We start from the raw sequence: 17,847 nt of genomic DNA on the forward strand, positions 1-17,847 counted from the left end.
ATAAAAGAAGCAGGCTTATAGGATCCTCAAGGTTGAGATATTGTTAAGCTAAGGTCTCTTTTTTCCCTAGCAAAGTGTCATCATGGAGGCAGTGGAGCTCCTAGAGGGAGGTCACTCTGCGGGTTTCAAGGATTTGCCAATGGGCTGTAAGCAGTAAGGGAATTTAAGTTTTTATTTGCCTTAGTTTCCCATATCACCATGGCAAGCACTGAAACCCCTTTCCTTTGTTCTTGGGTAGCCAGGAGTTTCTGGGGAATATCACACATATTCCACCTGGGAGGGGGTAGTATGCCAGCCTGTATTTTGCTCTCAGCTTGCCCCACCCTTCATCACTAGGTCTTATATTTAGTATTTAATTTTCTTACTTATAATGGAAGTTCTGATTTTGTGCAATTTCCTGACCTCACTGGTAAACACTCCTCATAATATGCTGGGCCCAATATCTGACCTTGATCTCTGTCCATAAATTCCTTCTAAAAGATATTTTAAAAAGTTACAGTACAGCCACTCTGGAAGATAGACTGGTAGTTTCTTACAAAACTACACATACACTTACCATATGATCTAGCACTTGCTTTCCTTCTTATTTACCCAAATGAGTTTAAAATTTACATTTACACAAAACCTGCAGATGAATGTTTACAGTGGCTCTACTCAAATTCATCAAAACTTGGAAGCATCTATTCCTTCAAGAGATGAATGGATAAATAAATTGTGGTACGTCTTATGAGATTCATCCTCTGACCGCAGTGGAATTGACAACTAGAAAATCTCCAACTAGATGACAATAGCACAATAGGTATCTAAACTATTTATGGTTTAAGTAAAAAAATCAAATGAGCAATATCAGAAAAAAATGTTTTTAAGTATTTTAAACTGAGTATCGATGGCAGTATCTATCAACATATCTTTGATGCAGCTAAAATAATGACTAAAGGGAAATTTATAAGTACAGTTATATATAATTGTGCAATTACTTGTAAATAATATATAATTAAATGTATAATATATAATATATGATCATATATAATATGTACAAAAGTATAATTACAAATAACAAAAAAGGAAGATTTTAAATAATTGATTTGAGCTACCATCTCTATAGCTAGAAAGTCTAGTAAATCAAGGCAGAGATATAAAATAATAATGATTACTCAGTGAAATAGAAAACAAATATTCAGAAAAGAAAACCAATTAAGCCAAAAGCTTGATCCATTAAACAAATGTATTATACCTTAGAATGATCTAGAAGAAAGGCAGGGAGGCAGGAAGGCAGGAAGAGAAAGGAAGAAAGAAAGAAAGAAAGAAAGAAAGAAAGAAAGAAAGAAAGAAAGAAAGAAAGAAAGAAAGAAAGAAAATGGAAGAAATAAATAAGTCAGTAATTGTTAATATTATCAGTAAAAACAGAGTGGGGGATAAAAGTGTGGTCACTATGGACTCTTAAATCATTTTGAAAGATAATAATGAGAAATGAAAAATTTTATCCCAATAAAGTTGACAATTTAGATAAATTGGACAAATCCCTCAAAACATAAAACAAAAGAAGACTTGGCTATATCAATAGAAGGAAAAAAAATGAGAAACTGAACACTCCTTTATTAAAAAATATTGAACTCATTACAAAACACCTCCCACAAAGAAAAGTAGTGGCCAAGAAACTTTCCCTGAAATACAGGGAAAATTCTTCCAAATATATAACAAAGCATCAAGATCATTCTAACACACTATTTTCTAGTGAATAGAATTCACTAACAATTACTTGTTTTCAATTGGTCTGGAAGTGAATCTAATTGTCATTTTCCATACCATTGGCTACATTTCTCTTAGTACTGAAGGAAACATTTCTTCTTCCTGGTATTTTCTTGATGACTGAAAAGAAAAAAAAGTCTAAATTAGATGTTAATTTTGCCTTTAGTCACTAATGTCTGTTTTCACACCTTGCTGTTAATGCAAATAGATTTTAATTTAAATGCAATTTTCCTTCAGGAATTTCAAATCAGTGAGGCACAAGTGGTAGCAGTGGTCCAAAGACATTAACATTTTTAGTTATCACTATCCTAAGAAGAGAGCTGTAAACCAGCTGCCATTTGTCTTTCCATCTCTGCTGTATAAATTCCTCTCAGCTTCTCATACCTATTGGCCATAATAAATTGTATCATTTCCCACATGCTTCCAAATCCTGTGCATATAAAATCTTGATTCTTTTTTTGTGAAGCAGGAGGTGGTGAATGGCAGGAAGGAAGGTTTTGGTTGATTTAAAAATGTGAATTCATTTTGAAGGACCTTCATGATGATGGTGAAGAGGAGGAGGAGGAAGATGACAACATCCCAGTGAAAAAGCCAATCCCATAGTCACTTAAACTGCAGGAAAAATAGGCCATTGTCCTTAGTCTTAATACAGAGTTTCCCATAAAAACTAAGGAAAGCAGCAGCTCACAGGTGGCTGTGAATAAATTTGGATGCATTTGTAAAGACAGGTTTTGCTCTAGGCATAACCAACTGGAGCATTTTATACAACAGCTATGCTCCGTGGTTTCAATCTCCAGGCCTATAAGGGAATTCCTGATTACTTTATATTGGATCTCTTACTAATAGTACTCAAAACTTGAAGCTCTTACTCTTAGATATTGCCTCTCTTAATGATTCCCAGGTCTCCTTAGTGCCACCTAAATTATTCAGATATTGGTTTATCAAGTCTCTTTTCTATTGCCTCTTTGTGAAACTCCCTGCTGAGCTTGAATGTGCACAGAGGAATGCTCAGATAAAATAAAAAAGGAATTTAAGAGCAATAAGAGTGCTGTCTTTCTCCACTCCAATAAGAACATTTAAGACACACGTGAGATTTTTTACCCCTGTTGGCTCTCACTTTTATTACAACATCTTTTCTCAAATTGGCGAAGTAGACAAACAGCTATTCCAGTGTGATCTTTGTACTACTAAACAACAGGGGATAGTGATGCAAAGATACAGCTAAATGATTTTCTTTCTCCCAAGGTATCAGCCCACAAATAAACAGTATATCTACTGTAGAGACTGCTTTCTAGTTCAGTAGTTTTAAGGAATTTGGAAAACCAAAACAACAGAATGCAGTGTATTAATATGGTCTGTACAATACAGTCTGTGAGGACCTTATGTAAGATTTAAACATGTCTCTAAATAACTCTAATTAGCTAAGCCATGTTTCTTTATTCCCACCTCAGCCTGATTTGTTAGTTTCCCTCGAACAGCAAATGCTATTAATAAAGACTGGCACACTCATCTTCAAAATATTCCTACATTAAGAAATTGGAAGTATTCATTATTTCAATAAGCTGTTGGATCTTTGAGAATTTTGCAATGAAATTTTGATGGAGTTATTTAAAATATTATAATTTTATTTCACTTACGAAAAACAGCCCAACTATTGCAAGATGAGCTTTAAATGTATTACAAGTGTTTAGCTCTTGTTATCCATTTTTCAAAGTTTTGAGAAAATTGACATGCTATATGAAAAAAAAGATGAAGAAACTGATCTATTTTGATCCCTCCCTTAATAATGCTCCCCTCAGTTTGATGAAATTTTAGACTGGCTCTTATATGACTCTAGGACTCTGACCTCCCTTTTCTTATAGCAGTAACTTAAAACAAAACAAAATGAAAACAAAAAACATGTAATTGTAAATCCTTTGTAATTATAAATTGTTTGTCTCTTTGAAATGTAAATCCTTTAAAAAGATCCTAGCCAGTTTCACAATCTAGGATCTCTTTCTCAAGAACAGAGAGGCATCTCTCTGAAATGAAATCAAGAAGGAAGTACCCTGATTTCCAGTCTTTGTGCCCTGCCCCAAGTTGTAAACTGTCACTTGTTATGTAGACAGGAGAAACTTTACTTTTCCTTTGGTTAGGGTCAAGATTCCTACAATTACAAACTCTCCAACCTTTGTTTAAGCAGAGTTGAGGTCAGACTGCATTCTGGCCTCTCTACACTGCAGCAACAAATTCAAATAAAGTCTTCCTTGCCTGCTTAACCTTTTGCTGTACATTTTTTGTTTTTGACATAAAATAAATCAGTTGATATACATGTTTAATATAGAAAGTGACAGGGCCTACAATAGTGATTCTTAATTTGTGAGGCAAGAGATCTGAACTTTATCTCCATATTGATTTGGGGTTAAGTAAATGATTAAAAATATTTCTCCTGCTTTTGTATTATTATACTTATTTTCTAAATATCTTTCCAGCTCTCACACACATACACACACACACACACACACACACACACACACACACACAACACACACACACACACACACACACACACATTATTAGAAGAAATTGGTTCAGGTGATAATGGAGGCTAAGAAGCCTCAAGATGTATAGTTAGCAAGCCAATGTTACAGTTCTAGTCCAAAGGCCAGAACAATGATGTCCCAGAATGAAGACTCAAGCAGAGCGAGTGAATTTATTCTTACTCCACTTTTTTGTTCTATTTGGACCTTCAGTGGATTGAATAAAACCCATCCACACTGGGAAGGGCAATCTGCTTTACCCAGTCTACCAAGTTAAATGTTAATTTCATCCAGAAACACCCTCACAGACATACTCAGAATATTAACCAAATCTCTAGACACACATTGACACAGTGAAGTTGATAGATAAAATTAACCGTTAAAGTTAGTGACTTCTATCCCACATTGTCCACTGAGCCTAAGGTTCTGAATGATTTAGCTTCTAATTTCTTTGTTTTTTTTTGTAAATATGTATCAATATTCATCAGAATTATTTCTTTGCATCATTAAACAATGAAATAACTTACTTCCATCTTATTCTAAATCACCATATCATTTAATGGTTTTTATGAAAAATATCTTGTCAAATTTCCACTTGACTCACACTTATTTTATTTCCATTAAAGAAAATTTTCCATCTTCCATAACCTTTCTGATGAATTACCTAAGTAATTTAATGGGGAACATTTTGCTGTAATTTTCTTAATGGAAGGAGGGATAATTTTCATAAAGAACTGGCATATTATACATTATTTCATAATCTGTATTTAGAATGTTCCATTATAATTCTATTTATAGTGGATGGAATATTTGTTCGGTAGAAAATTCTACTCATTGTAAATATTAAAAGGTATATACAATTTTTCTCTATAAGACTATTACATAATTTGCTTTAAAAACAAAACTGTACTATACTCCAAAACATAACAAAATGGTCTCTTCTTTACCTTTAGTAAAATATTTTTTTAATTAATTATTTTTTTGAGAGAGAGAGTGAGCACATGTGCTCATGAGCATGAGTGGGGGAGAGGCGGAGAAAGAGGGAGAGAGAGAATCCGAAGCAGTCTCTTCACTGTCAGCACAAAACCCTACATGAGGCTCAAACTCACGAACCATGAGATCATGACCTGAACCAAAAGTGTCAAACACTTAACCAACTGAGCCACCCAGGTGCCCCAACTATAGTAATATTTTTTTTAATTTTAATGTCTTTTTTTCTAATATCAACATAGTTCCTTTAACCCTGTCATAGTTACTGTTTGCATGGTATAATTTTTCCAAACTCTTTTTAAAAAAATTTTTTTTAACGTTTATTTTTTATTTTTGAGACAGAGAGAGACAGAGCATGAACAGGGGAGCGGCAGAGAGAGAGGGAGACACAGAATCTGAAACGGGCTCCAGGCTCTGAGCTGTTAGCACAGAGCCCGACACGGGCCTCGAACTCACAGACTGTGAGATCATGACCTGAGCCAAAGTCGGACGCTTAACCGACTGAGCCACCCAGGCGTCCCATCCAAACTTTTAGTTTCAATCTAAAAGTATCTTTGAAAAAAAAATATATCTCTAATATATGGCATGTAGTCCAACTTTCCTTTTTTTTAACTTTTATTAATTAGTTAGTTAGTTATTTAATTGTGTTATTTGAGAGGGGGGAGGGACAGAGGGGAAGAGAGAATCTTAGGCAAGTTCCATGCTCAGCATGGAGCCTGACCCGGGACTCCATCCCACAACCCTGGTATCATGACCTGAGCGAAAATCAAGAGTTAGACACTCAACCAACTGAGCCACCCAGGCACCCCCAATCTTAGTTTTTATTTTTACTTCTAATTTTAGAAAATACCTGCCTTTTGTTTGTAGTGTTTATTATATTTATGTTTAAACTGATTTCTGATAATTTAAGATTTATACTAATCAATTTCCTATTTTCTTTCTATATGTTTTATGGGTTTTTGTTTCTCTATTTCTTCATTATTGCCTTCTTTTCTTTTAAATAATGTTTTGTATTGTGCCATATTTTTAAAATTGTTTTCTTAATGGTTGTACTTCCAATTATAATTAACATCTTAACTTAAAACAATCTTGTCCAGATTGATAACAAATTTCAGTAATATACAATATCTTTGTTCCAATATAGCTTCATTGCCTTCTCCCCCCCCATGCTATAATTATCATACAAAGCATAACTTAAAGCATTTTAATCCCAAAACATATATAATTATTACTTTTTGCTGTTTTCTTTAAAAACCATATAGCAGAAGAAAAGTGTCACAGATAAAAATACATTTGTACTTTGTTTTATATTCACCAGTGATCCTTACTTTTTCATGATGATTCAAGTTCTTTTTTTTTTTTAATTTTTTAATGTTTATTTATTATTGAAAGAGAGCATGAGCAGGAGAGGGGCAGAGAGAGCGGGGAGACACAGAATCTGAAGTAGGCTCCAGGCTCTGAGCTGTCAGCATAGAGCCCAATGCAGGGCTCGAACTCACAAACTGCGAGATCATGACCTGAGCCAAAGTTGGTCACCCAACTGACTGAGCCACCCAGGCACCCCTAATTTTTTTTAATCTTTATTTATTTTTGAGAGAGAAAGAGACAGAGCATGAGCAGGGGAGGGGCAGAGAGAAGGGGGAGACACAGAATCCTAAGTAGGCTCCAGGCTCTGAGCTGTCAGCACAGAGCCCAACAAGGGGCTCGAACTCACAAACTGCGAGATCATGACCTGAGCCGAAGTTGGACATTCAAACAACTGAGCCACCCAGGCACCCCAATTCAAGTTATTTTCTAGTGTCCTTTTATTTCAGCCTGAAGGATCCTGTTAATATTTTTTGTAGGGAAGATCTGCTTTTGATGTTTTCTTTCTAATTTTGTCTTAATTTGTTTTAATTTTTCCTTCATTTTTGAAGAAATGTGTTGCTGTTATAAAATTCTTCATTGATAGGTTTTTAGAAATCACTTTATGGTGTCCCAGTGCTTTCTGGCCTCTGAAGCTTCCTATAAGAAGTCAGCTATTAATCTTATTGATGATTCCTTGTATGTAATAAATTATTCTTTCTTTGTCTTTGTCTTTCTACTATTTCACTGTTTTGTAATTGAGGGTCTATTTGAATGTAGTTGAAGTTCGTTGAGCTTCCTTGATTTAAAAATATTTTTCAAATAATCTTTTTTCTCTGTTTTTCTTATCTCTGGATGTCCCATTATGTGTGTTTATACTTGATGGTGTCTCACAGATCTCTGAGGGTTTCTTCATTTTTCTTTATATTTTTTGCCTTGAAATTCTTCAGACTGAATATTCTCAATTGACCTATCTTGAATTTCACTCATTTTCCCCTCTGAAAGGTCAAATTTACTGTTGTGCTTTCCTAGTGAACTTTTCATTTCAGTTATTTTACTGTTATTTTATTTATTCAACTTCACATTTTCTATTTGGTTATTTTTAAGTAATTTGTCACTTTTTATATTTATTCTGTATTTGGTAGAACATTGTTCTCATCCTTTCTTTTAACTGTTTGGATGTGATTACCTACAGTTTTTTGAAACGATTTATGACAACTGATTTAAGTGCTTTGCTTAATAATTCCTGTATGTCAGCCTTGTCAGGGTTCCTTTTTAATTGACTTTTTGTCCCAGTTTATGCACTATACTTTTCTGTTTCTCTGTATGTCTCATATTTTGTTGTTGTTGAAAACTGGACATGAAAATACATACATATATACAGACATACACAAACATGGCAACTCTGGAAGTCAGAATAATCTACCAGAGGATTTTGTTACTGTTGTGTTATCATTGTTATTTGTTTGTTTAATAATTGTCCTGGACTCTTTCTATAATATCTATATTTTTGTCATGTGCTGCTTCTGAAGGCTCTGTTTAGTTATGTTATTCATCAGCTAATTATTACATGCCTTTCACCAGTATATCTCCCACCATTTGCCAGGGCGTTCTGTATGTTTGTGGTATGGCACCCTTTCAAAGTTCCAGCAGTCTGCAACTTGACCTTGACCTCCACTTCTTAATTTCCATGAGCCTCAAATCACCCAGAGTTGAGAGATTAGGGCCTTCTTGGATATTTGCTAAACATGAGCACAGTGTACAAGTGCACATAGCCTTGTACATCCCAAGGAATATTTTGCAGCTTTCCAAAGCCCCCTACGGACATCTCATTCTCTAAATTGTCCTTTTAAATACTTTAGCCGCCTTTTTTCTGTAAAAAAAAAAATAGTACCACCATCTAGGGTAGTTGCAATGTTAAATAATTTTAGGCTAATTATTTTCAGCAAATGATTTCAGAATAGCATTTCTCAGTGAAGAAGCTGATTCAGATCAAATAAAAGCAATTGCTGAGATTTTTTTTCCCCTGAGTGATTCCAGACAGATCAAATAGTTATCTGGGAGTGGGGCTTTTGGGGGGATTTATAAAACCATTCTGTCATTTCCAGGGGCTGTTAGGCTGCTGCTTTTCACAGTTGCCATGAGACTGCTGTTGTTCAAGGCTAACACAGATCTGAAGAGAGTGGGGTACTACTGAAGCAAATTCAAGTGATACAAAGTTCTCTGTTCTTCCTAGGAGTCAGACACATTTCTCAAAGAAACACTCCTCAGATTGCTTAAAGACTTTAATTAACTTGCATAGTTCTGAAAATGTTGATTTTGACAGTTTTCACTTTTTTTCCAGTGTTCTCACTGCTTTCATGGAAGAGTGGCTTTACAGAGTCCCTTACTCTATCACTCCAGAAATGCCTTTGTACACCCCAAGTTTTAAATATGGTCATTAAAATAATGCATTCTATTAAACACTACATTATGTATAGTATAACTAAGAACTGAATATGTTTTCATTCTTTTAAAAATGTTTTTTTTTCTTCTCTGATGGAAAAAAATGTTTTTTACTATATAATTTATGCCTGGAAAAAAAACAAATCCAATATGTTTATCATGTGTATTTGTTATATTAAGATTACTCAATTGTAATATAGAAAATAGAGACACTATGAATAGAATCAAGTGGCTTATAGAATATATTTAAAACAGGTAAAATAAATACCTCATATGTGTTATGAACTTCGGGGAAATAAAAGAAGTGTACACAAGCACTCATGAAAATGTTTAGGGATGAGACACTAAACATTCCCAAAGGCTGAAATTAGCCATTTATTTGTAATGTCCACTCACGATGCATGTACTTTCTGCTCTAAACATGTAGATAAAAGCAATAGCTGCTTAGCAGATCATCTCTGAGTTATGGTTATTGACAAAGAGTATTTTTCCTGCTTAAACCTTCTGTTCACTCATTATTTCTGTTTATTCACGGATTCCACTTGTACAAGGCTTCCATTGCCTTCTCATTACATTCTTTGTGACTTTTAGCTTTTTGCTCCACTAAAAACTTAAGTAAATGACTAATCCATATCTTGTTTTGGTATTCAAGAGAAGAAAGTATAGTTGATTCCATTAATCACAGTCATCAGTATTTGGATAGACATTTAGTGCAGGACTTCTCAAAGACTGCTGATCTGGAAAGAATTAAGGAGTGTAATTGTTGGGACAAGCACTGGGTGTTATACATAAGTGATGAATAAAAAACAAAAAACAAAAATCAAAAAACAAAACAGAAAAAAAACAAAGAATCAACCACCTCACACTGAAATTAGTTCCAGAAGCTGGGGATAGGAGAGGTATGCTGGTGGACATCAAGCAACTCAGTTGTGATCAGTGGACAGGATCAAAAGTCTACGGATCAAATAAGTCTGGCAGGCGACTTCCTGTCATAGTATCCTTACAAGTCATGTCACAATTGTGGATTTTAATATTTCTTCCTTTCCTGTATTCTCATCAGAATGTCATCAATGGACAAGCTCATCTGATAGCCACTATATTCTGAGGAAATTTGGGATTTTATAGGTAAATATCTCTTCTCAGAGAATTCCCATCCATATATTGTTTTGGGTAAACATGTGCCAGGTAAACCTGCAGGAGCTTTGGAAGGCAGAAGTGAAGCAACAACCCTATTAAAAAGATACGTACAGTCACCGGATTCTGTTGCAGCCCATTAACTTTTTGATGAAATGCTAGTTCACTCTGTTAGTGTGCAGCAGCATCTGGGTCCACAGCCCCTCCAGGATCCCCCATGTTCTTCATTTTCTCCAACTCCTGGACCATCTGCATATTTAGTTCATGATGAAAGTGTCCAGCCTCTGTATTACCAATGTTGGTAACCTAGAAGCAGGGGGACACCAACACAGTGTCTAGCTTTTTCTTACAGGTTTCAACTTTTCCTTGTTCTCTCCACTACACATCCACATTTCCTTTCCAATTGTCTGCTTTTCTGAATTCACACCTAGCCAGATGAAAAGGAAAATATGTTCAACTCGTTGGCACAATTGTGTAAACTCAAATTCCTATCAAATTCCATATTCCACACCTTTGTATAGTTGTTGTTCTTTATATGGGTAGAATATTTCATTCAAGTAGATCTCCCTTTGTTCTATTGGTGTACTGCCTTAAGGTTACACTATGATCCTTAAGGTTACACTAAGGTTACACTAGCAGAAATTTGTTAGCTTCACTTCCATATGGTAACTCAACTCCTCTTTTTTTTGGCAAGCCTACTACTACCAATCAACTACCTTATGAAAACTGAAAGCTATCCTAAAAAACATAGCAAGGGGGACGTTTTAAGCAGCAAAATCAATACGTAATAACGATTAAAATAGTCTATAGCTTGGGGGCACCTGGGTGGCTGAGTCAGTAGAGCTTCTGACCGGCTCAGGTCATGAGCTCCTTGTATGTGAGTTCAAGCCCCACATCAGGCTCACTGCTGTCAGCACAGAGCCTGCTACAGATCCTCTGTCGCCCTTTTTCCCTGCCACTCTCCCACTTGTGCTCTCTGTCTTTCAAAAATAAATAAAAACATTTAAAAACAAGCTAAAGTTGAAGAGTGCCTAAATTACAATAAATTCTGTAATACCATCATCTACAAAATTCTTTAGGAAAAATTACAATTTATTTCCCTCACAACTGTTCTTTGAGGTTTGCTGAAAGCTTGCACTAGCTTGTAAGTGCCTCTTGCATGTATCTCTTTTCAATTCTCCTTTCAGTAGTGCCCTTTGGCCACAAAATTGGCATACAAATCAAGGTCTTCCAACCAAGAGCCAAGTTTCAGGCGTTTACCAGCATGCCACATCAGGTACATATCATTGCTATGTACACATCTTAAAATTAAAAGGTACCGTATTTATTTATTTTTCTCAGTATAAAACCATGTGCTAGAAGAAACACTACAATAGGTGTGATTTTTCACCACAGTCTTGTTTTTTCCAGTAAGGATACATTTTTGCAAAAAGAATGAAGGGTGAAGAGACAAGGTTTTATGATTACTACTTTTGGGAGGTAGTTTCTCAAACAAGTTTAGGAAGCTTGTGTGGATAATAGAGATATAAACTGGAAAAGTGATTGCAAGAATATTTTGTGTAAATCGATCCTAAAGTTTTTCAAAGCACAAATCACTAGATCATAAGTTTTTCTTGTGATGCTCAAGTTATCCCCTTTCTAGTTCGGTTAGTTAGCACGTTATAATTTACCACCTGCTATTTAAATGCTTCTTATATACATACATTTTACATTTTTATCTCGTTGAAATGAAATGTATTCATAAACACAAATTTGAGTTCCTACATTTGTAAATAGGCAGAAAAAAATGATATGGAGATTGATAAAATTCTTTAAAATAATAGATTTCTTTTGACTCAGAATCCACTAGAATAAGATATTTCAGTTAAATGTATCAGTGAAATGCCCTCCTCTTTCCCATAAAAAAAATAAGGTATAATTTGTAAAGTTTAATCAGCATTATTTTTCATTGAATTTCCAATTAAATTTGTATTTGATGGAAGATCTCTGAATGTATTTCAGAGAAAAACTCAAGCAAGAATACAAAATGAATTTATTAGCTTATACTTTATATTGGTTTAGAAAGCATTGCATAGACTAACATAATTTGGGTTTTTGAATTATTTTACTTTTTATTTATTTTATTAAGTTTATTTGTTCATTTTGAGAGAGAGAGAGAGAGAGAGCGAGCACCCACACATGACTGAGGGGACTTGATCTCAGGAACCTAAGATCATTACCTGAGCAGAGATCAAGAGTCAGGTGCTTAACCAACCGAGCCACCCACGCATCTCTAGAATTATTTTACTTTTTTAAAAAAAGCACCTTACACCTGCATTTAAGATAAAAAGATAGGATAGCAGAAGCACATATAAGAAAGAGTACATATTGTAGCTCTAAAATAGTCTAATTGGTAACTATGTTAAACTAGCAAAACACTTTTCTTCTGCACTAAGAAAATACACGTTAAGGAACTTGAAATTGACTTTGTGTAAATTGCCTTTTGTTTTTTGTGTTTGTTTCTACAGGAAAACTGTGTTAGCTTCATGTAGCTATGCTTTTTAAGACATAAATTTGTCTCAGTGGATGACTACCTTTCAGCCTAAAGTGAGCAAATGAAATAAGTAAAGATATATTTGAGGTTGAAATATTTGATTTGTGTGTGAATAGTATTCACAAGAAGTCAAATTAGCTATTTAACTCTTTTTCTGTGGAGGTTATTGCCAAAAAGCATGGATAAAGTCCCAAAGGAAAGGTCAATTAGCTGCAAACTCTTCAACATTATCCAATTTACAACAGACATCTTTTTTTTTTTTTTTTTTTTTTTTTTTAGAATGCTGGTAGAACAAGCAAGAGCAAAATGGACATTCATGGCAAAATGTATCCTTCCATGTGCACTTCACAGAGGCAGGTCTCAATAAAACACAGTAGTGGCAAGAAACAGGTATTGTTGGAATTACGTGCAGAGTATCTGCCAAAATAGAATGAAGTGAAGTTGAACTAGTCAGAAAAGAATTCCTGAACTTAGCACAAAATCTTCTATGGAAAAGATTTATAGATTATACATGATTTGCTGCTGTGATCTTCTAGTGCAGGATAATACGGCATGTGAAATTTTACATTACATGAGTGTTCTAATTCTGACATCACTCTGCAATCAGTTTTCCCATAGAATATAATAGTTTTCACATAGAATATAATGAGTTCAATATCTCTGGTCACAATCCCTTGGTAGTAGAAAATTTAGCACTCTTCTGAAATTTTAAACAAAAGGGGGTAATTCTTCATTCTGATGATGATCTATGGTAAATCCTAATCATTTGCATACTAATAGGAAGACATCATTAGATATGGGCAAAAAAGCAGAATATTAATGGATTAATACCATTGGAAATGTGACCGGGGCACTTGATTCTGTGAGAGGTTTTGCAGCTCCTGTCCTTCAGACACAAGGATGACAGAGGAAGCTGCTGTTGTGGAGTTGGGAGGCCTGATGTTCCTGGGGATCCTGGGGTCTCAGATTTCAGAGGCCAATTGTTTCCTTATGCAAAGCAGCCTAATTTGCGCAGGAAGAAACGGCATTCCAATGACTTGACCTAGATGGAGCTCTGGCACTGGTTAGGAAATAAATTTCCAGAACCAAGATACTTAATCAGATGACTAAAGTTTTGCGCAATTTGTAGAATAAAAAAAAAAAAAAGAGAGAGAGAGAGAGAAAGAGACACAGTAATGCCCCTTTATCCAAGTGGGATATGTTCCAAGAACATCAGTGGATGCCACAAACTACAGTTAAACCCTATACATACTGTATTTTTCCTATTCATACACAGCTATCATAAATTTTAATTATAAATCAAGCAGAGTAAGAAATTAACAATAGCTAATAATAAAGTAGAACAATTATAATAATATGCTGTAATAAAAGTTAGGTATATGTGGTCTAAGAATCTTATTGTACTGTACTCACTCTTCTTTGGATGATGCGAGGTGGTAAAATGCTTACAGACGACACGAGGGAAGGTGAATGAGGTAGGTAGCATTAAGCTACTATTGACCTTCTCTTCTGACTATACTTCAGAAGGAGGATCATCTGCTTCCAGACCATAGTTGACTGTCAGTAACAGAAATTCACATGCATGAATCAATCAAGAAACCTTGAAGGGGCGTCTGGGTGGCTCCATGAGTTAAGCTTCGGACTGATGATTTGGGCTCAGGTCTTACTCTCACTGCTGGTGAGATAGAACTCCGTGTTGGGGTCTGCAGTGACAGCCCAGACCCTGCTAGGGATTCTCTTCCCACGTGCATGAACTTTCTCTCTTTTGCTCTCTGAAAATAAAGAAACATTAAAAAAAAAAAAAAAAAAAAACAATGAAAATCAGTATATAAGTAAGTCCCAAACTGAAATCTTCTTTTGAAAGTAATTGGATAATCTATCATTATTTTCTCACAGGGACCCAGTAATACTTATTATGTAATTGAGTCCGTAGACTTAGTGAAGGTTTTTTATAGGAGATCTTTACTGTGAAATATTGTGTAACTGAAAATCCGGCTGCTTAATGTCATTTTAATTACAAATAGATACAAATTGCCTCTCTATGAGAATACGTGGAAAAAATCTAATAAAAATATCTTGTTTGCTCCATTGCCTGACATTAAAAGGAAATACCTATATAAAGCACACAGCATGAACACTAGACATTCTATTCTATCATTTACGTCATTAAGGGTATTTTCTATTTTCTTAACTAAATTACTTTTTCCCCTTATGACCACCACTTTAATACTAATACTATTCTGATATTTCCTACAGAAAGTTTAATTCATTTGTCATATATGTATCACTTTAATTTAAAACCATAGCATTTAAAAGTCTATGTTTTAAACAATAAATATGTTGAAGGTACTGCTGTGTTATAAAACCAACCTAACTGTATGTATTTGTGAAGTAATGTTTCTGTAAAGTGATTACCCTGAGAAAATCAGCTTATTACGAATGAAAGTAAAACACAGTGACTAAGCTGCTAAATTATTTTTAATGTTTAAGTAAAATTTCTTTTTCTTTTTTTTTCTATTTTTTGCTATTTATTCTTCAGGTATGAGTTAGACTTGGTTCATTTTTAAAGTATTTGCCCACCTTATTAACTTTCCATGCTATTTAGACCTTCCATGTTTGGCCTCCAGCCTACCTCTTCACTTCAGCCCCAGGTGGGCTGTTTCCTTTGTTTCTTTCTACCCTAAAGCCTTGTTACATGCAGGTCCCATTTATTCTAGCCAGTTTCTACTCATTGCCTCTCTCAGTATGAGCAGCCTTTACCAGCACCATTTCCTGGTGGCAGAGTTACCCTGAAAGCAGGAACACGACTGCTCGGCTCAGGTTTCTATCACTTGTATTCTAGAATGTTCCAGGTACTCAATTATGTGCTGACTTATCTGAAGGGGCAGTTATGATCGAATGCAGCTTGGACCATTAGCAGTTTCTAATCTTCGAAGAGGCACACCTTTGGCTCTGATTCGACCACCTCCATTACACTTATCTCCCTAAAATTTCCCCGGCCTCTACAAGAAGCAGCATTTAAAAGGGTTTGATGTAAAATGAGACAGGGCAGGACTGTGACAGGCCATGTGCAGGATGAAGTTATGATGCAAGAACACATAGTAATAAGCAGAAGGAGTAGATAGGAAAATAAAACTGAGCAGATGCACAGAGAGAAGTTGTGTTATGAGGTAAGCCTTACAGGCTGGATCGTAGAACAGTCTCAGATCAGAACAGCTTTGGAACTCCAGGCCTATGGTGTATATTAGAGAGAGAGAGAGAGAGAGAGAGAGAGTGTTTAATACCTTGTTTTGGAATTAAAATGAAGCATTTTATAATATATCTGGTCATTGCCTTATTTCCCTGACAAAAACAAAACAAAAACAAAGACAAAATCTAGACTGTAGTGGCTTGCCAAGATAGCATAGCTATTCAGGGTGCCTTGGTGGCTCAGTTGATTAAGCATCAGGCTTTGCACAGGTCATGATCTTATAGTCCTTGAGTTCAAGCCCCGTGTCAGGCTCTATGCTGACAGTTTAAAATCTGGAGTCTGCTTTGGATTCTGTCTGTCTCTCTCTTTCTCTCTCTGCCCCTCCCCTGCACAAGTTCTGTTTCTCTCTCTCAAAAATAAATAAAACATTAAAAAAAAAAAGATAGCACAGCTATCCTGTTTACAGAATCAGGTATATACCAACATGAGGTTTTTATTTTTATTCTTATTGTTATTTAATAAGTTGCCATGTTGTGACTGTGTTTGCTTGCTCCTTTATTCCCTTTTTCTTTATCTTTTCTTATAAAATAGCTTGATGTTTTAATTCTGGTCTCAATTTCCTTAGTAGCTTTTTCCTGAGGTCTATAATCATGAACTCTCAACTTCATTTCTTATGTAACTCTGTCCAGCGACTTGTACTTTTGACAGTGCTTTTACTGAATCTGTAGTTTGGAACTACATTAGTTTTATTGATAATGGAGTTTGAGTTTTTGTTAGTTCCTCCCCTTTGTTTTCAATGATCTCTGGGATGAAAAGTGGGAAAATGCTCCTTCATCACTATCTGCAAAGCACAGGTGGAGGTTTCTTTTTAAAATATAAAACATGTCATTCCTCAGCTTAGAAGTCTCCAAGAGCTTCCTCACATTCTCAGAATAAAACAAAAACTTCTAAAACTTCTTAGTCACTTTAGAATTAGGAAACTCGTGATAAAAATTTCAACCTCGTCTTATAGATTGGAGTCCAGCGAATTTAAAATTCTTCGTATTCAAATAACACCACCTTATTCTCACCTCAGGTCCTATGATTTTGTTCTTTCCTATTCCTAAAGCACACACTGCCCAGCTACTTCTCAAACATTCAGATCTTTCAAATCTTTTGTGGGAGAAGATTTCTTGACAATGCCCTTCCTTGTGTCAGAATGCCTCTTCTCTAAATCATAATGCCCTTCCCTCTCTAAATACAGAATGCTTCCTCTCTAAATCATCATGTCCACTCATTTCTTTCCCAGCACTTTTCAGTTCAATGTATTTGCTTGTTTCCAGACTTTTGGTTACACAAGATGAGAATGTAATCTATGTGGGGTTGAGCCATTTCTGCTTTATTCACTACCACATTCCTGGTACCTAGAGTGCATAGCAGGCAGGCAATAAATATCTTTTGCATAAATTAATTGAAAAGTATAATGTATTAAAGAATTTTCAGCTGAAAATTAAAAACATCAATGTGCATATTAACTTGATCATAATGTTTTATATATTGGCATTAAAAGCAGATTCCACCTCTTCATCATCTTTTGGAGAACCTAATTTCAGACATGGATAAAAGCATGTAATAGAACAAATGGGAAGTGGTGTGTGTGTGTGTTTGTGTGTGTGTCTGTGTGTGCATGCATAAAATTTTTACCTTAGGGATATCAACATGAATTAATATTAACTATATCTTTGGAAATGAGGTAGGTAATCTAGTAAATACAAGATGTCAGCAGCAGAAGAATGTACCAGGGGAGAAAAAAATGTAGGAAAATAATATTTTTATGATTACCTTATTTTATGTTGTTAAAGGCTGAATTGTGTCCTCTCAAAATGATATGCTGAAATCCTAACCTCCAGTACCTTAGAATCTGATGTTATTTGGAAAAATAGTCTTTGCAGATGTAGTCATAT

The sequence above is a fragment of the Panthera leo genome, chromosome B1 (assembly GCF_018350215.1).
Source record: "Panthera leo isolate Ple1 chromosome B1, P.leo_Ple1_pat1.1, whole genome shotgun sequence".
In the NCBI taxonomy this organism is placed as follows: Eukaryota; Metazoa; Chordata; class Mammalia; order Carnivora; family Felidae; genus Panthera; species Panthera leo.